Below are 21,052 nucleotides of genomic sequence, written 5' to 3' on the forward strand. Positions count from 1 at the left end.
AAAAGGGGTCTACGCAGACACATCCACCCTATCCCGTGTCCCCATCTAATCACGTGACAATTATCATTCCCCCCCTTGAAGAAATGAACACCCACCAGACAACTTATCACCACCGAACTGCCACTCATTACATCGAGACCCTGGTAAACTCGAACAGCATGGCACACCTAACCAAACATCCCAATCACCCTTTGAATGCATACCCCCCCCTCAAACGTAACACTGCCCCCTCCTCTGGTACCGCAGCTCCTGCAAGGTATATCACAGGCGCTACCGTACCAGCCTTAACACTTACTGACTCACACCTAATTAACCTAACGAAATAAAGTAGGAGGGGCAATGGGCAGCGAGTCGCAGCTAACTTACCTATCCTGCTTAATGGACTACCCCCTTATGGCCTTATCCTCGCCTAAACAATCATTCCTTTTTTTTTATTTTTTATTTTTTTATTTTATCACATGAGAGCACTGAGCGAAGTTGCACTCCATCCTCCGGATCATCGCTCTTGCCCAGCACTCTTCCAGTGATCTGGGGAGGGGAAACAAAAGGTTCCACAAAAACACAACACTTATACTTTACATTCCTACTCTAAGCCTTAACGACACTATTCACAGGATATTTACACTTGACCGCCTCCCCCAGTGGATGCTAATAGACCCAGCGTCACCTGGGGAGCCAATTTTCAAATTTGTTTGACCCCAAAATTATGAGAACATCATGCCCTTGCTGCACATGTCAAGTTGTGCGGGATCGAGTGGGACTCACAGATCTTCACAACACTCACACCATGGTAATCATCACATTTCTAGGTCATGGTCCCCATTTTAATCATGCAGGCTGAATCCCGTCGTGGCCGTGGGGTGGGTTACCACAAGATGATGGGGGAATCTCAGGTGCAACCATGCCCACAGGTAAGCTTTAGTCCAACCCAGACGTTTCTCCGCCCCGCTCCCTTTAATTCCCACCCCCCCTGGTAGCCATCAGCTCTCATCCCGTACAACACACTGGAAGGGGTCTCACTGGCTCCTCTGGCCTTCCTGGGTCGCCAAGGTCCTACCCACCTTGGTCGCCCAACCAGACCCTCTCCCAGTTGGCTCCAGACACTGTCACCATTAGCCACCAGGGGTGAATCTCCTTGAAGGGGGTCGCAATTCCCGCTCACCGTGAACTTCAGCAATCCCTGTGGACAAGCACATCATCCCCACCCACAAAACCCACATGACTCCCCCACCCCATCGGCCTTACATGTGACACCTGTATTTCTAACACTTCACTGACCATGACCTTCCCTGTTACCACACCATGCCCAATAAAAAATCAATGTGTGCACCATACATTTCACTTCTTAACTTAAAACAACTCACACAGCACTTCTCACCCGATCCACGCACCAGCCATTGGACAGCCACTTGTGCCCGCTTTGTTACCAATTACCCACTGTCCCGATTGTCACTCTAAAACCCAGCAGAACTTACAAACTCATGCCAATTTTCCCACAATTCATTTTTTTCAACCAAAGGAGGGTACTTCGCCACAATCTCAGCAGCCGAGCATGGCCGTATATGCTCAGCCCAATCTAGTCTCCCCGACCCCCAACAGTGATCTCCGGACCCGACCTATGAAAGGGCATCTCGGATAGACCTGGCGGTTCAGCAGGAGGATTCACCCTCTCCGAGTCTAAAAGTCTATTGGAGGGTCCCTCCATCGTCGGGTACCGGCAATATCGTTGCATGTGTCCTCTTCGCCCGCACCGGAAACAACTCCCCATAAAAGGTCCCCGTGGGTATCGGTGTAATGTCTCTTCCGGTTCCGGACCCCCTCGGCCATAATCGAATTGCTCTATTGGCTGGGCTGGACCCCGCCGCTTTGGCACACCAACTACCGAATTACCCTTTATCAAACTCGACAGTTTCTGGCAAATTTCCTGAAACATTTGGGTAATGCCAATTTTTCCCAGCCCCCCTCCGTGATCCTGGATCTCCGTCTGTCGGATCGTCACCGATGGCCTCTCTGGAACCCGACCCGGCCGACTCCACGAGGCCAGCCTGGCCGCGCACTCGGCCGCTCGGTGAACGGTGGGTGGATCCTGTAACTCCACTAGCGCTCGGACCTCAGGGTCAGGAAGAGCAGCTAAAAATTTCTCTAGTGCCAGTCTGTCCCACACCTCCACTGTAAGGTCCCGATACGCGATCCTGACTGATTGGTAAATGTCCTGTGCCAGCTCCTGCACTGTCTCACCCGGCTTTAATCTGCGGTGCTGGAGCTGAGCCCGCACCAGATCACAGTTTGCCGCGAACCCAAACCGACGGCTCAACGCCTCGCAAATGTGGGAGCTGGTCAACATCCCCTCCGCGATCACGTTTAACACATCTGCGGCTGGTCCCCGCAACGTTGCCACCAAATTCCCTGTACATTCCCGCTCATTCCACCCGTTTAGTCGGGAAATGCACTCAAATTTCGTCAGAAAAGCTTCAACGCTCCCTGACCCGTCAACATTTACCAGGGGGATCACTTTTACGGTGGCCCGTTTCTCAGTTTCTCCCTTGTCCGAATCCAGCCCAGGGATCAAACACCCTTGTGGCTGCGTATCCAATTTCGGAGCCCACTGTGGCCAAAGATGTTTTGTGGTGAGGGTCTCATGGGTCAATTTTTCCTCCTGTTCCAAACGTTGAATGGACCGATTCACCTCTTCCCGCAGGATCCTCTGGGCCCGCACAACCTCCTCCAAGGCTCCGTCGCGAGTTTGTAGCTGCTCCTCAACCAACCCGGACACTCTACTTACAAAAGATGGCTCTACCAGGCCTTTATCCAAGACTTCATCTTGGCTCATAATTTTATCTTGTTCGTCCAAACGAGCCTCCAATCCTTTTACCTCCTCCGCCAAATTCATCCCTTGCTTCCTCAGCTCTCCCCACTCTTCTATTTGCAGCTGCATACGAGCATCCACACAGACACGATGACGTTCCAGGCTTTCCTCCACTTTATCAACCCGAATGTTTGTTGCATCAATTTTATCTACCAATTTCTTCCGCATATTTTCCCCCTCCAATGTAATTTCTACCTTTGTTTCCTCCAATCTATCCTCGAATTTACTTTGTATTCCCCCCAATTGAACATCCACACACTCCTGCATCTCAGTTTTCATTTTCTCCATCTTTTCCCCCAATTCATCCCTCATTAAATCAATCCGTGCACGCAACTGTTCCCCCATTACCCCCAATTGATCTGTCATTTTTGCCCCCGTGTCGTCATTGCATTCATTAAACGTTCCAACATTGTCCAGATCGATATCGCGCCAGTTTCCGGTGCTGCCGGCCCCGTTACGGGCGATGAAGCACGGTCCACGCTTGGAATGGGGGAGGTTCCAACCCTACCCCCGTCTCTCCCTTCTTCCCCCGACTCGCTGCCAGACACGTGGCCTTCCTCCTCAAACATCTGCACATCCGCCATGGTGCAGAAGTCCCGTTTGCCACCAGTTAAATTTAATTTGAAAACTCCCGCCAAAATTTTCCCGCGCTCGCGCGCTTTTCTGTAGTAATTTTATATTCCAATTTGTGGCGAGATTTTAATCTTGGTATATTCTCCCGATACCAAATATAATTTAGAGGGGTTCGAACATCCCACTCCTGACACCAATGTGACGTCCACGGGACTTGAACAGTCCCGCCAACGTAGAATGAGCCGAAACGATGGAGGCGGTTTATTTGTTTATAACCCAAACATGGCGGTTCTAATCGCTCTTCCGCAAACGGGACGAGGAAGGTGGCACGAGTCACTTTTCACTGAGTTGATGATGTTTATTTGTTTTTTTATTATTACCAGAAATAACAAGACTCGGCAAGAAGAGGGATCCGGGGCGATTCGACGGGATGGTGTGGGATCGGGCGTGGGGAAAAACACAGACAATTCCAAAGAATATACAGTTCTCAATCCCTCTAAGGCGCCAAGCACACACACACACACACACACACACACACACACACACACACACACACACACACACACACACACACACACACACACACACACACACACACACACACACACACACACACACACACACACACACACACACACACACACACAGTAGCTATTTCTGGTGGTCAGGCTGGACCGTGGTGTGGACGCAACTGTCCCTGGATCGGCGTCGGATGAGCTGGCCTTGCTCTCGTCAGGGGGGGCAGGAGAAACCGTGGTGCTGTCGACCTCCTGGTCTTGACCCAAGTCCGCTCACAGCCGCCAGGGAACCAGTTCTGGCGCCAAGTTGCGAGCAGGAGAGGGAGGCAGGTCCGCCCGCCGTTCGACCCCGTACTCCGAGTCAGCAGAACCCCAGAGCCAACCAAGGTGAGGCACGAGGCTCAGCAAGGCTCCAAGACACGATCAAGAACACGATAGAATCAGCACAACAACAAGGATGCTCCCCGCGCAACAGCCTCCCCACCAAAAAAACACGATCTTTTGGTTGTAATCTTCTTCCTCTTCCCTTTCGTCCCCGAACAAAACCCCCTTATCCTCCTGTCCTCGTCACCTCCAATCGAGCCGTTGATTGGCCCACCGCCGTCGCCCCCCGCCAATCGTGATCACGGGGCGGAGCCATCCACTGCACCGTCCCGTGACGTCACGGCCAGCCTCCAGAGAATACCAAAAAGGGGTCTACGCAGACACACCCACCCTATCCCGTGTCCCCATCTAATCACGTGACAATTATCATTCCCCCCCTTGAAGAAATGAACACCCACCAGACAACTTATCACCACCGAACTGCCACTCATTACATCGAGACCCTGGTAAACTCGAACAGCATGGCACACCTCACCAAACATCCCAATCACCCTTTGAATGCATACCCCCCCCTCAAACGTAACAATATATATATATACATATATATATATATATATATATATATATATATATATATATATATATATATCCTAACCACTGATTCACTGACTGATATTAAAGTTCGGAACCTTCCGGGTGACGTCGAAAGCTAAAATTTTGCGTGCCGATGGATACCGAAGCTGAAACACTGGGAAAAATCAGAGAACTGTTGGAAAGCGTCGGTAAATGAAAATATGAGTAACAGAAAAAAATAAATGAAGAAAAAAACATGCAGGTGAGTGACCGGAGACAATGGGGGAAGCAGGGTGCATTATTGTTTACAATATGTCAGCATGCGTACCCCGCTAGTGTGAACATATCAGATGCACCACCTGACTGTTATGGTGGGCATCACCACAGATTATGTGTCACACAGTAAAACTGTATAATCCGCAAAGAACAACAATCAGTCTGCCACTCAGATGATTGTTCCCGTGAATGCAAAACATTCAACCTGAAGGCACGTGATGCGACCGGTGGGTAAATCGAAACATTGCGAGTGTGATGAGCACTCCTCTGATCTCCACTGGACATAGTCCTCCACCAAAGTGTCACCTCCAATCTGGAGTTTTCAACATGGTGATTCTGTCAAACAGACAAAGATTACATGGTCAACATCAGTTGAACATCGAATGGAGCTACCTATCCTAATTTCTGCTTATCTGCCTCTTTTGAAGGTGCCTTTTTTAGACAAAAAAAAGGTAAAAAAATCAAAACATTTAAACAGCTTGGGACATGCACCTGGACCCCATGGCCAAAGTACACAGTTCTGCAAGACTGTACGATTGGCATACACATGCCCCTCAGCCCAAAGGCTGAAGCACATGGTCAAACACATACACACATCCTAACCATGAAAGGCCAGAATGCATGCTCATACAATTGGACCACTCCATAGGAGTGATTCCCCATGACTTCACCGGCATCCCGTCCTGAATTCGGGCTTGTTTGCCCTCATCAGGATGGGATACCGATAAATATATAACCAATGATGGCCACATTCGTCGTTTAAACATCAGACGCACCTCATGACTGTTATCGCGAGCATCGCCGTGGATTATGTCTCACACGGTAAAACCGCATAATCTGCAAAGAACAACCATCCGTCTGCCACCAATACGATTGTTCCCGCTAAATGCAAACTTTAATTATTAATTATTTAACAAATTTATTGGAGTTCTATGACGTAGTTTCTGATTGTGTGGAAGAGGAAAGTGTAGTGGATGATGTGCATTGAGACTTTCAGAAAGCATTTGATAAGCTACCACAGAGCAGGTTGTTGGTCATGGTGAGGGCTTGTGGTATGGCTGATCAGGTAGCTGCCTGGATCAGAAACTTGATTAGTGATAGGAAGCAAACAATAGCTGAGTGTGAGGATGTCTAGCTGGGAAGATGTAAGTGATGGGTTAACATCAGGGATCAGTACTGGGACCATTATTATTATTCACTCGTGTAAAGCCCGTTAAAATTGATGGGGGCTAAGAGCATATCCCTGCATCAACACCTTCACAGCACAGTTATTAAAGAATATAACTCATTGGCTTGTGGATTTACTTTTGTTTTAGAAAGAAAATTATGATTATTTTGCGAAATATATTTATTATCAGTGATAATTTCAAATGACTGAGTAAAATTATTCACCCATATTATATACATATATATATATATATATATATATATATATATATATATATATATATATATATATATATATATATATATATATATATATATATATATATATATATATATATATATATATACATATATATATATATATATATATATATTGCAAATAAAAATTTCTTACGTCTCACCTCTGGCGTTATAGTTGTGAAAACAACCGGAATGGTGATGCAATCAACCCAAATTCAGATGCATGGAGTAAAAGTTTTTCTCGGCATCAATTCACCTTTCCCAAGTGGAAACAAAATAGCAAAGGACGCTAACTCACACTCATATCGCATGTGCCTCCTTTTCAACGACGAAGGCGATGTCACGAACGTGAGGTCACTTTCTGCATGACAGAGAAATAAATACACAGAGCTTTTACACATCATTTCTATAATTCCAGCAATGTGTGTGTGAGTGTGAGTGTGAGTGTGAGTGTGAGTGTGTGTGTGCTGCCATTTAGAACCATTTAGATGGACCATTTAGAATGGAAACTTTCAAAGCATAGATGTGTAGAAACAGCGAGCTTTAGAAAAGCCAAGCAGGTTAAGCCAAATTTGCAATTCTCTATTCCCTAAAGCCCCCCAGATCGACTGCTTTCAAAATGCACCCGTTTATGGCTTGGTGCCAGATTGCAAATACATCATAAATGGAAAAGTTCTTTATTTAATAGGTCCCAGTGCCTGGAGCACTGTGGCTACAGCAAGGAGCGTTGGTGTACCCATCGTGGTAGTCCATTAATCTTGGTGCGCATTACGCCACGCGATGCTTGTAATGTGCTCCTTGTCTACGCGGTGGTGAGCCTTTCATACCTGTCGTGGGTGTGCTGACCACATGTTCCGTGGAACCTGCAGATAGCAATCTCAGCCACAAGTATTTAGACTTGAGTCTGACAAGCAAAAGTTAACGATACATCTTGCTCACGATAAGTCAACGTAAAGGCACATGGACTCATGGACACTTGCCTCGAGATCCATAAAAGCTATGCTTTGAACTCCTGTGATTCCTTCAGTAAGCGCACTTGGAAGCAGATGTCCTTGTCTGTTGTTTTGAAGATAAAATAAGTTAAGCTCCGCATATTTTCAACGAGTACAAAGTGCTTTGATTCAATGTATGTTCTGGATACCGTGTGTGAGAAAATTCGTTAAGGATTTTTTTTTTTGATGTACCATACTCTTTACAGAGTGATTGTGCTGCTGAAGTAGTTTCTTGGCAAGGGTTATACTAGGTGGTTTGTCATTGCCTACTCAGTATTGTTTGTCCATGCTCTCTCGTTTTAAATGCTGAGCGTCAAGGAAGTAAGCAGCACGTACTTATGAAAATTTATTTGGTATGACTTGGCCAGGGTTTAAACACCACCTCCCAAACTCAAAGCGGACACTCTAACCATTACCCCATGGAGTCTGCTCACCCGCCATACTCCAATATATAAAAAACGAAACATTGGAAGTCAAGATTTATCATATTACTACATAATCCCCAAAAATATCTTGTTACAGACAGAATATTTGAATAATGAACACAGAAGTAAACCACAAGTCGAAATTCAGGCCGAATGACAGATTCAGATTCAACTCAGATTAAACTATCCCCGTTAACTCTCCCCATGCCCACCTCTTTCCAACTTTCCTGTTTTTCCTTCCTGAAAGTTTGCTTCTATATCCATTTTGTCCACCCTGTGTCCTTCCCTCGTCCTCATTCTTCCTCACGTCCCTCATCTTCGAAGTCTCTATCTCCATTTTCTCTATCAACCTGCTATTGTGTTTCTCCCTCTCCTTTTGCTGTTCCTTTTATTCTGTTGCATCCTGATCTGTTATATGTCCTAGCTCCTCCACAAGCCCAGATATATTATTTATAATTAATTCACTCTGCAAAAAAAAACAACATTCACAGCATGAATTGCAGCAGTGACATCATACCAACATTGTGATGCCCTGTATACGAATATAAAGGGTGTTTGGCACACCATGAGAGGAGTGTGCCAAACACCCTATTTTAAACTGAGCTTCTTTCCAAAAACCTCGGAATATGTCGAATTGGCAATGAAAATAATTGGTGGATGAAGAATAACCTACCTGCTACATACCATCTTCGACCATGTTTGACTATGTTTGCTTTGCTCATGGGCCGTGAGGCTGCTTTTCACTCTTTGCTCCCAAGACCAGCTGCCAGTGTAAGGGTCCTGGGGTGACAAGTATGTGGATTCATTGGCTTTGACTGGGCCTTTCAGGGGTGAGACTGCACAGTCAGCTGGGACTCCTAGAATGTCAGAGACAGACAAGGTAGAATGGACAGGCGGCAGAACAAAAACACTTTCCGAATTTTCCAGAGTGTCGGAACGAGATCGATTTGGTCCTGATCTCTGGAAGATGGAAGGAGGGGGTGATGGAAATTGAAATCTGCAGCAATATTTATACAATTTTCCTCTTCCTCGCTGTCATCACCAATGCGATGTGATATACATTACTTTGCTCATGGGCCAGCAAGCCTTATTAGTATTACTAACACACCATGAGCTGATTGTTTGAGAACAACACACAGATAGATCATGTAGATTATACCAAACGACATTGTAATCCACATCCTCCGAGCCACAGCAAGGGCATGCACGGTGTCTGGTTTCTAGGGCTGATCGAAGCGTTTCGAGAGGGTGTCCAGTTTTAACGATGGTTATCGATCCACAACAGGGTCACCCAAAGTGTGTCTGGAACGACATTGAACTATATAATTTGTAGATATGTTGAAACTAAAGATTAATTTACGAATTAGAATACCTGTATTCAAACCAGGAGCTTGCATGTTATTAAATTAGAAAGGACTTTCCTCCTAAATTTAGACTTCACTGGTTTTGATGACAAACTAAATTGAAACAAAACCAACAAAAACTAGAAGAGTACTCTGTAGAGCGCATCCCTCCCCCACGTAATGCCTGATCTATGAGAACATATCAGGCCCAATACATTTTTGAAATATCATGCTATGCAGTACTATATCGTTTTTGGCCCAATCACTCAATGGTGAACAATCACTTAAAAAAGTAAATAATCCTCGTATCAAGATCCAGATTCGGATCTTCACCAAAATTGAAATAATTCGTCCTTTTCACTCTTTGCTCCCAAGACCAGCTGCCAGTGTAAGGGTCCTGGGGGTGACAAGTATGTGGATTCATTGGCTAATGACAGATTCAGATTCAACTCAGATTTAACTATCCCCGTTAACTCTCCCCAAGCCTAACTCTTTCCAACTTTCCTGTTTTTCCTTCCTGAAAGTTTGCTTCGAGATCCATTTTGTCCACTCTGTGTCCTTCCCTCTTCCTCATTCTTCATCACGTCCCTCATCTTTGAAGTCTCTTTCCATTTTCTCTATCAACCTGCTATTGTGTTTCCCCCTCTCCTTCTGACCCATAAAAATTTGTTTGCATTTCCACAAAGTTTCATCCGAATCCATTCACAACTGTTTGAGAGATCGTGCTATATATCATTTTTGGCCCTATCTCTCAATGGTGAAGAATCACTTAAAAAAATCTAGTAGTTGGATCCGGATCTGGATATCCACCAAAATCTAATCATTTCGTCTTTGTCACACACCTAACCTGTCCACCAAAATTTCTTCCGGATCGGTCCACAACTTTTTGAGATCTCCTTCACACAAACAAACAAAGACAACCAAACAAACAAACAAGATGTTGTGCAGAGCATGATACTTGCAAAACCGATGAAACAAATTTGACCTCTAAAATAATTGGTGGTTGAATTCAGTGACCTGAAATATATATCCTCTTCAAATTTCATGTCAATCGGATGAAAATTGAGGATTTTAAAAATTCCACCTGAGTTGCTGACCTTTGGTCAATGTTTACCTTTTGATCTTTTGACCTCAAAAACAATCGGCTTCTTCCTGATGACAAACACTACCATGTGGTGAAGTTTCGTGAATATCGGTCTAAAATTGCGATCTGTAGGCAACAAACAGATAGACAAATAGACAAACAGTCATAGACTGGTACTTAAGAAATCGTCAACTTGACCTCTGACCTTGTCTAATAAAAGCTGTCTCTAGAGAAGGTTGCGACGCAAACCAGAAGTTTCTACAATGATTCTGTACCAAACCATCAAAAATCGTAACATCGACCGAAGCAAAAATCTCCATTTCTCCACGCAATTATTTAATATTATTTTATCAAAGTCACAAACCGTAATATTCGGCCATCCACCAACAATCTTAACATAATCCGACAGCTTAGCGAGTCAGGCATGCGACGATAACCTTTATTGGGATAAAAAATGACTTTTAAACACCAATTTATCGAAAACACCGTCAACGCGCACACGCAAAACCTTTACGTGACTCAACGACGAGTCTGCTCGAGCGCGCTGCATCACGTGACGACCCATGACGCGTCAAGTGAAATATTTTTATACAATCTTAAAACGTCTCCAAAACATCCGATTTTTACCAGAATTTCGACAACCGAGTTTTAAGCGTCCTAAGCGATCGCAAAAACCGAAGACAAAATTAAAATCGAAGTTAAAACGAACTCGTAACGTCGAGCGAAGCAAAAATACTCCATTTCTCCACATGAATTTACGGAATTATGTTTGACCTCACTGTGACCTTGACCTTTGACCGATTTTGACCAAAATCTAATCAGCGCGAGCCATCACCCTCCTGAATCACGTGGTGTAATTTGACATTGGTAGTTTCTTCCGTTCTCGAGTTATCGTGCCTACAAACAAACACACAAACACACAAACAAACAAACAGAGGACGGAAGTCATCAATATACATACGAAATTTTTCGATTTCGTTAGTAACAAACAGACAGAATACCAAAATCGACTGACCAATATACTTGAAAAATCTTTAATTTTGCAAGTAACAAACAGACAGAAAGAGGTGAAAACATAACCTCCTTCACCTTCGGTGGAGGAGGCAATAAAATGGGAAAAGAAGAAGTGTGTGTTTGTATGGATGTGTGTGTGTGTGTGTGTGTGCATGTGTGCATGTGTGTAGAGTCGTATGCGTGTGTGTGTGTGTGTGCGTGTGCGCGTGTGTGTGCATGTGTGTAGAGTCGTGTGCATGTGTGTGTGTGTGCATGTGTGTAGAGTCGTGTGCATGTGTGTGTGCATGTGTGTACAGTCGTGTGCATGTGTGTGTGTGCATGTGTGTAGAGTCGTGTGCATGTGTGTGTGTGCATGTGTGTAGAGTCGTGTGCATGTGTGTGTGTGCGTGAGTGCATGTGTGTAGAGTCGTGTACATGTGTGTGTGCGTGCCGGAGTGCATGTGTGTGTATATATATATATATATATATATATATATATATATATATATATATATATATATATATATATATATATATATATATATATATATATATATATATATATATATATTGTTGCGAATTTGCGCCCGCCGGCGTGCGAACGGCCACGTAACTCGAATCGCTGCACGTCGCCCACCGGACGGACAATTCTGTCGTGACCCTCTCGGACTAATGCCGGAGCTAGTCACGGGTGGGCCTTTCGGCCTCACCACGATCGTGCCAATCAGCCCCCCGCGTGGGATAGGGTTGTTCGCCAAACTCGACCTACCTAAGTACCCACGCGGAGGGTAGACCAGGCGATCGCACCTCGCCGCAGGTCGACTCCGGACACGGGCCACTTAAGCGACCAGTTCCGTACTATCGGGATAACCGAGCGGTGTTATCGTCGGCCTCGACGGTTCCGATTAATTATCGGGCGTATTAAGCCCACTACCAACCCTTTACGTGAAGCAAGATGGAGATTCAATTAAAGAAAAGACGAAGCGAAATGGGAAAACAGTTCAACATGATGCACATTTATTCTGCGGCACATGGAGAGCACACATATACAATTAAACAGAATGCACCTACAGCAATTGCAACAAAATAAATACAACAATGCAGATCTACAACCGACTACGCGTGCACACGGCAAAACACAGTTTTACTTTACAGACGGCGCCAACACATTGACTCAAAAGCAAAAGAAAAGGGCCATCCTCAAAGACAAGGGGGCAGACGGGGCCTGTGGGCCAATATTTGCACGGGACCTGAAAGAGCGGTCAGGTCCGCGAGACCGGGTGGATCCTACCCGTGTCTTTGTGATGAGCCGCAAATGTGGCGGCGCGGCGGTGCCCCGACTTCGTGCTCCTTTGCGGGTGTCGTTAGGGTTAGGACAGGACGAGGCCAGGACAGCCTGACACTCGGTGCTCGCAAGTGGTGCGGGAATGGCTGCAGAAGGAGAGGTGAAGGTGGTGGAGGGTTTAAAGTGGTGGTTTATGGCCATGGTGCCGTTTGGAATGGCGGTGATGCGATGTTTGTGGGAGCGAGTTGTGAAGGTAAAGATCGTGGCTGTTGGCGTTGTTGTGAAGCGGAGTTGTGGTTGGTGGTTGTGTGATGGCGGTTGAGACGTGGTTGGTTCAAAATAAAGATAGAACAGAAAAACGGCTATCTCAAAGGGTCGCAGCCCGAATGAATCACATTTATTCCCTCTAAACAACGGGTTTGGGGCTAACTACACATGTACTTACAGAGATATCTCACCTTCGGGACCTGAATGGTGGTTTGCGAATTTCCTCAACCGCAACAATATATATATATATATATATATATATATATATATATATATATATATATATATATATATATATATATATATATATATATATATATATATATTGTTGCGGTTGAAGAAATTCGCGCCCGCCGGCATGCGGACGGCCACGTAACTCGAATCGCGGCACGTCGCCCACCGGACGGACAATTCTGTCATGACCCTCTCGGAACAATGCCGGGAGCTCGTCACGGGTGGGGGTTTAACCCCACCACGACCGTGACTATTGCCCACCCGCGCAGGATAGGGTTGCTCGCCAAATTCGATCTACCTAAGTACCAGCGCGGATGGTCGACCAGGCGATCGTACCACGCCACAGGCCGACGCCGGACACGAACCGTTTAAGCGGTCCGTTCTGTGCTACAGTGATAACCGAGCGGTGTTATCGTCGGCCTTGACGGTTCCGATGAATTACCGGGATGTTGAACCCACTACGAACCCCTTACGAGATGCAAGATGGAGGTTCAAACGAAGGAAAGAGACGAAGCAGAGCGGGAACAGTTCAACAAGCAAGCATTTTTATTCCCACACACACACAGACAAGCACGTAAGGCACGTATTTACAGTCATACAGTAATGCACATAAAGCAATTAAAACAAAAGAAACAATGCAGAGCTACAACCGAATACGTGTACACACGGCAGCACTTAAAACAATACTACTTGACGGACGGCGCCATCACAAGCATTTATTCAAAAAGCAAAGGAAAAGGAAAAGAAAGAAAGAAGTCGCGACTTCCCTTTCATGGCTGGTGAGTCCCTCTCCCGCAACCGTCAGCGTGGTCGCGCCTGGCCCCGACCTCTCTCGCGGCCGGCTAACCCTCTCCGGCATTCCGCGTCTGGAGGCGCAGGTCCACCTCACTACTGGCGCTCCCGCGTCTCCCGTCCGTGCCTTCGTGACAGGGCCGCTCGCCAAGGCGCGCACGCAGGACCTCTTCCCGAAGGCCAACTCTTCACAAAAACCAACCGAAGACCAACCAGACCACCAGCCAAGACGAAGAGGAAGAGGCGGAAGAGGAAGCGCAAGCGCGCCCGCCCGTGTCCGTCTTTTATCGCGTGGGACTCCGCTCTTCGCCCCGTCCCATTCTCGGCTCCACCTTCCTTCGAGAGGGTTCCCGAAAAGGGCGTTCCCTCACGCTTTCCCTCCACCCCGCTCCGTGCGGGGGCCGGGGGAGTCAGTTTTTGGCTCTGGGCCAAAGAATTATTCCCCCAAAATGAGACTCCTCCTTTACATGACCTCTGACCTTTGACCTGCATCGCCCCTCCTCCACTCCAAAGCGCGGGGAAGTCAAACGGGGGAAACAGGCGAAAAACCTGCGCATCCTCGCAGTTCCCTCCTTTCTGCCTTTGTTTGCTGTTCGGAAGCGGACGTAGTGGCGAAGATGTGGTCGCGCAGATGGTGGCGGTGGCGTGGTTGTAGTGTGGTTGGCGCTGCGATGGGGATGGCATGGTAGTTGAGATGCTGTTTGTTTGAAATAAAAGATAGAACAGAAAAAATGGCTAACTCAAAGCGTCGCAGCCCGGATGGATCATATCAATTCCCTCTATACAACGGGTTTGGGCTAACTACACATGTACCTATGGATATATCTCACCTGAGGGCCCTTTATGGTGTAATGCGAATTTCCACAGCCGTAACAATATGTATGTATATACAATATATATATATATATATATGTATGTATGTTTGGATGTATGTGTGCACGTTTTTTAGCCAATGTTGGATTTAGTCTGAAACAGAGGCTTATGGATTGGGTCTCATCTGTCCGTGGGTCCATCCGCAATCATATCTCTGACATCCATTTGCCAATCTTGGTCAAACTTGGTACACGATAATGAATCATGTCTTACCTTTGCACCTCATTTATTTTCGAGATCATATCCAAGATGGCCGACTGTCGGCCATTTTGTTACTTAAACTTATCCCCATCCATTTCTTGGACATGCATGGTCCGATTTTGTTCAAACTTGGCACAGGCACAGTGCATGATGGCGTACACGTGCACCTCACTTTATTTTGCGATCTCATCAAAGATGGCCGACTGGTAGACTGGTGGCCATTTGTGTTGTAAATAAATATGGGTTCGCCCTTCAACTCCATAGAGCAAAATTATTAAAACCAAGGGAGCAACAACATTTTACATTTTTTTTCTCCTTGTGGTTTTTTTTTTCTGTTCACATGTTGTATTTATTTAAATGTAGAAGTATAACCTGTGTTAGATATGGAGCATAAAATGCATAGTTCATTGAATTCCCATGATATTAACAGTGTAAGATACAGAGGTAAACTGGATATGCAGTTGATATTATTTATCACATACGGAACAAGATATTAAAAGCAAAAGTTAGAGATTTGCCGCAACGAAGGGTTAACACCTGAAACCTCAGAGTCTTCTTGCTTCCCACATCGGTTGGCATATCTCAATAAACGTCCTGTTGATTCCATCCATTGTTCAACATGTCCACCGATGCAGATTGATACTAGCTATTAGCTTTCAAGAGCGAGAAGAGTGCTTAAAATAGAAGGCTGGGGTCCTGTCTGCAATGGCAAAGGACATTCAATAACAAGAATAAGAATTGCTTGGCAATACATGTTCCCTATTAGACCCATTGAATGTTCGGGAGATAAAAAAAATTGTTTGCATTTAACACATGCGAGAGTCAATACCGGAAACAAAATGAAGAAGAAGAAACTCTCTTAAGCATTGTTTTGGGTTGATTCAGCAAAATAAAAGTAAAAGCAATTTTCATTCCCTGATATCTTTTGTAAGACTAGAAACCAATAAAGACAACTCAGATAACAAATTGGAGATAAAATTAGTTTGCTTTAATGCACGCTCAAGCCAATACCAGAACCAACATGAAGAAGAAGAAACTCTAACCCACTGTGTTTCGTTCATTTATCGGCTTTGCTTGTTTCATATTAAAATAACCTGATGTACACACATGAAGCAAAAACATGCGTACGGCTTATGTGCATGTATAATACATTCTGGTTATATACCTGGGATCATTGTAATTGCACTGGGCCATGGACTAACACCCAGGCCTAAGGCCTGAGACCTACTGATCTGTGCTGTTTCATGGAATGGCAGTGCATGATTTTATTGAGGTGGAGTCAGACCAGCTGTCCAGCAAATTGGTGTAAATCAGTGTGGGGTGAAGTCAGAGCAGTTGAACTCCGACCCATATCTGTGTGATATTTTCTTCGTGTAAAAAGGGCACAATTCTGTGAAAAATTGACGAAATGCCCTGAAACTCGAGCTGGTTCTGTAACTTTTCATAATAAAGCCGAATACCATGTTTCAGTTGAATATGTTGAAAGGTATGGGAAAAAAATCTTGGAAAAACCACTTGTGGGATGGAGGGATCGACAACCAGAAAGCAAACCTATAGCCCCTCTGGTGAAACTGGTAGAGGACGAACTCCTCTGCAGCAGTGACACATTCGCCTTGGTGAAACTTATGGAAGAAGAAACAACCACAGATTTAAGAGAAATTCCACGATTTCTGGTGATTTGCCATCATTACACTGTACAGCCAGGATCTCTGGAAAAATGGGATGATGGAGAAACATCTGATTGTTTTGAGCATGCTGATTATGTAATCCAGTCATCTGGTCCATCAAGACGTCGTGTACATGAGTATTTCATGGAATGTATTTTTTTGACAATCCCATACATTTGTGGGACTGGGCATAATCATAATGGCAGGGCTGAGTCAAATGAATTTCTTGCCTAAATCTACTGATTAACTCTAAAACCCAATTAATTCCCAAAGACAGCTGTGTCATGTATTCTGCAATGAGGTTGTGATTGTATAGTTGTGTAGTGATTGTGATGTCTGTGAAAAGGTGTCATCAAAAGGTGACTGTGAGGTCGGTCTGTCGGTGTTTGTGCATTCCTCACCCACCAACCACCTTCATCACCACCCCTCCACCAATGGTGATGTCCCCATCCCTGCCACATTGATCTCTACCACTTCCACCCTCCTCCCATCCATCCATTGGGACCATACTTTGTGCACAGCATTGGTGCTGCCTAGGCAGTCTCCTTGGCTATTGGGCACAATACCGACAGGTCACCACTCCAACACAGGAAACCAGCAAGCTGGCACTCATTTTGCCGACCTCAGAAGGATGACAGGCAGAGTCAACCCCACCTGGTATTAATTCACCAGCCAAGTGGGATTTGAACTCAGGATCATAGGATCCCAAGCTCACCACCCTAACCATCAAGCCAAAAACAGACATACCCTCTTCTCCGTCCACAAAAATTAAATGAACAGATGGATGGAATGTGCAGTATTGTTGTGTTGATAGAGCACAGGCACGATGGGCCAAATGGCCCCCTCCTGCATCAATTTATACGAATTACTTGTATATCCTTATAAACAATAATATGAAATATATCATCTTAGCCAAACAATACTTCTTTTTTTTGGCAATTAAGGACGTGTAAGTTAGTATGAAGATAAATATTCGACAGCAATACATGACATACTTTTGAGCACATGGATTCATGCAAAAATCTGGAAGTAATTAATGGGTCAGGAAACAACAGTTCAAGGCAACGAGACATTTTCGTGACAATTTATACCTGAGACACATTTGTGCAGAAATTGCCCATTTTTGTTGCGTCAGATAGATGATCGAAGGTCCAGGTCTCAACTTCGCAAGTCCACACGATACCTCTCGGAGAGTTTGGAACAAGAACTATTGGAGGTCTTTATCTCATTCTAAGAGACCAAAACGACCAGACCGTACAAGGAGCGACACATAAAGGGAATTCTTGTGATGCGAACAGGCTAATCAAATCACATATGGACTCAATTGGGGCTGAATGATTCATTTCGGAGTGTTTTGTTTGTACACGTGTTACAGCTTGCTCGAGTTTGGGTAATCATGATAATCTGTCCACCTGATTTCATCCCCATGGATATTCCTTCCATCGTTGAAATCGAACCGTGTAATGGAGTAAGGTGGCAGCAGATCTGACACAAAAAAGTGTGTGTCTATCAACGAATAAATAAACGTCGGGAAACAACTTCTGGGAGGGTTTGTCAAGTTTGTGTCCAACAAGCCCGATGGTCCTTTCCACTGATCTCGACTGGAAAGTCACCATTGTTACAGCATTGTGTCGGCAGCTTATCACTTCGAAAGGACGTATCGATCACGTGAATAATTAACAAAACACATCGACGTTTTAAAATATTTAAAGATATCGGTGGTTTAATATTTCATGAGGTTATTGGCAGATTTGATTTATTAATGACTCTGCAGATGCATCTGCGACTGAGATATTGATGCAGGTGTAAGGATAAGTACACAAGGCTTATTTCTGTTTGGAAGAAGATTAATTATAATCTCAAAAGTGGGCCATGGATACTGCAGCATCTGCAAAATTACAGTGAGATAGCATCCTTCCCATAGTTCTTTAACATATTAGAATATACAGTGCGTATAGAAAGTCTACAGGATATTTTCAAAAATTTCACCTTTTATTGCCTTATAACTTGGAACTAAATTGCATCAAATCAGACTTTTCCTACCTTTATTTACACATCGTAACCCACAACTTCCGGGTGAAAAACAAATTCAACAAACTTCAGAAAATTAATTTGAAATACAAAACTAGAATATCTTGTTACCCCTCTCTGTCTGTTTGTTTGTTTGTCTGTGTGCAGGATATCTCAAAAAAGTTGTGGACAGATCCGGATGAAATTGTGTGGATAGATTGGATTTGTGACAAGGAAGAATTGATTCAATTTTTGTGAAGATATGGATCCAGATCCAATAATTTTTAAAGTGATTCTTCACCATTGAGAGAGAGGGAGAGAAAGAGATAAACTAATATATGGCACAATATCTCAAAAAGTTGTCGACAGATTCGGATGAAATTTGATGGAGAGGTTGAGTGTGTGACAAGGAAGAAATAATTCGATTTTGGTGAAGATCCGAATTTGGATCTGGATACGATAATTATTTAATTTTTAAAGTGATTCTTCAACATTAAGAGTTATGGTGAAAAACAACATGTAGCATAATATTTCAAAAATGTATTGGGCCAGATATGTTCTTGTGGATCGGGCATTGCGTGGAATGTCTGGTGTTGGCTTAATGGTTAGTGTGGCGGGCTTTGGATCTTCGGGTGCTGAGTTAAAATCCCGCTCAGCTGTTGAATTAATACCAGGTGGGGTTAACTCAGCCTGTCATCCTTCCGAGGTCGGAAAAATGAGTGTCAGCTTGCTGGTAATCTGTGCTGGAGTGGCAACCCATCCAGAATTGTGCCAAAGAGCCAAGGAGACTGCTAAAGCAACACCAATGCTCTGCACAGAGTATGGTCCCAATCTCCTCCTCCTTCGTGCATGGCGGAGGTATGCACTTCATCGATTGCCCTTCTAGGTTGGATAAGTGTCCACCCCCTGAGTTAATACTTGGTGGAAACACCTTTGAGAGCAACTACATCTGTGAGTCTGTTGCAATTGGTATCCACCAACTTTGCACACCTTGATTGGGCAATATTTGCCCATTCTTCGATACAAAACTGTTCAAGTTCAGTTAAGTTGCATGGAGAGCATTGGTGGACAGCATTCTTCAAGTCATGCCAAAGATTTTCAATCGCATTTAGGTTGGGGCTCTGACTGGGCCACTCAAAGATATTTATGTTTTTGCTCCTGAGCCACTCCAGTGTAGCTTTGGCTGCGTCCTTTAGGTCATTGTCATGCTGAAAGGTGAACTTCCGTTCAAATTTCAGCTCTCTTTCATATGACAGCAAGTTTTTCTCAAGGATTTTTCTATATTTTGCTCCATCCATTTTCCCTTCTATCCTGACAAGTGCCCCTGTCCCTGCTGATGAGCAACATCCCCATAACCTGATGCTGCCACCCTCGTGCTTCACAGTAGGGATGGTGTTCTTTGGGTTATGTGCTGTGTTGGGTTTGCACCAAATGTAACGTTTTGCATTTTTTCCAAAAAGCTCCATCTTGGTTTCATCAGACCACAAAACCTTTGCCACCACAAAACCTTTGCCACATGGCTTCAGAATCTCCAGTGTGGTTTTTTTGCAGACCTCAAATAGGACTCAAGGTGGGCTTTTTCGAGTAATGGCTTCCTTCTTGCCACTCTACCGTGTAGACCAGAATTGTGGAGTGCTTGGGATATTGTTGTCACCTGTACACAGTGACCAGTCTTTGTTCTTGCAAAGTTGCCATTGGCCTCTTGGTGACCTCTCTGATCAGTCTCCTCCTTGCTTGGCCATCCAGTTTGGAGAGACGGCCTAATCTCGGCATGGTCTTGGTGGTACCATATGCTTTCACTTCTTAATGATTGTCTTGACTGTGCTCTTAGGGATATTCAAGGTCTTTGAAATATTTTTTATTTCCATCCCATAACTTTATCCCGGAGGTCTTTTAAAAGATCTTTGGTCTTCATCGTTGAGTCTTTGTTGTGAATGCACTACCCAACAGAGGAAACCTACAGGAACAGCTTATTTTATTCTGAAATAATCATAATCATTCCAATTTAACACAGGTGTAACCAATTACCTTCAAAATCACACACCAAGTGAATTAGCCTCCACCTGAGTGAATTTACAATTGGTATTATAAGGGGGTGGATGGACCCTTATCCAACCAAGATATTCTACTCTTGTATTTTTAATTATTTTCTGAAATTCGTTGAATTTGTTTTTCACTTGGAAATTTTGGTTTATGATGCAGAAATAAAAGGTGGAGAAGTCTGATTTCCATCTTACATAGGTTAAGACTTTTTGACCCTTACCGACATGTAATTGTTTCCACTGACGCTTCTGGTTACAGGATTGGTGCGATAATGACAGATTAACAGTGATGGTGTTGAGTGCATAT

At 44.5% G+C, this 21,052-nt stretch overlaps 1 long non-coding RNA gene across 3 annotated transcripts in view; it reads right to left on the reverse strand.

Moving 5' to 3' along the window:
- Positions 1-21,052, reverse strand: part of LOC147012990 (uncharacterized) — a 113,820-nt gene that overhangs the window by 81,746 nt on the left and 11,022 nt on the right. For 2 of the 3 annotated variants that reach the window (XR_015051145.1, XR_015051143.1), the window contains exon 2: positions 6,836-6,898. This is a non-coding gene — a long non-coding RNA (uncharacterized LOC147012990). Of the gene's footprint in view, positions 1-6,835; positions 6,899-8,627; positions 9,653-21,052 lie in introns of those variants that run through there. The other variant, XR_015051144.1, reaches the window with a different exon arrangement.

This window comes from Eptatretus burgeri, chromosome 14 (assembly GCF_056783735.1).
Source record: "Eptatretus burgeri isolate ZD-2024b chromosome 14, Ebu_testis_v1, whole genome shotgun sequence".
NCBI classification, from domain to species: domain Eukaryota; kingdom Metazoa; phylum Chordata; class Myxini; order Myxiniformes; family Myxinidae; genus Eptatretus; species Eptatretus burgeri.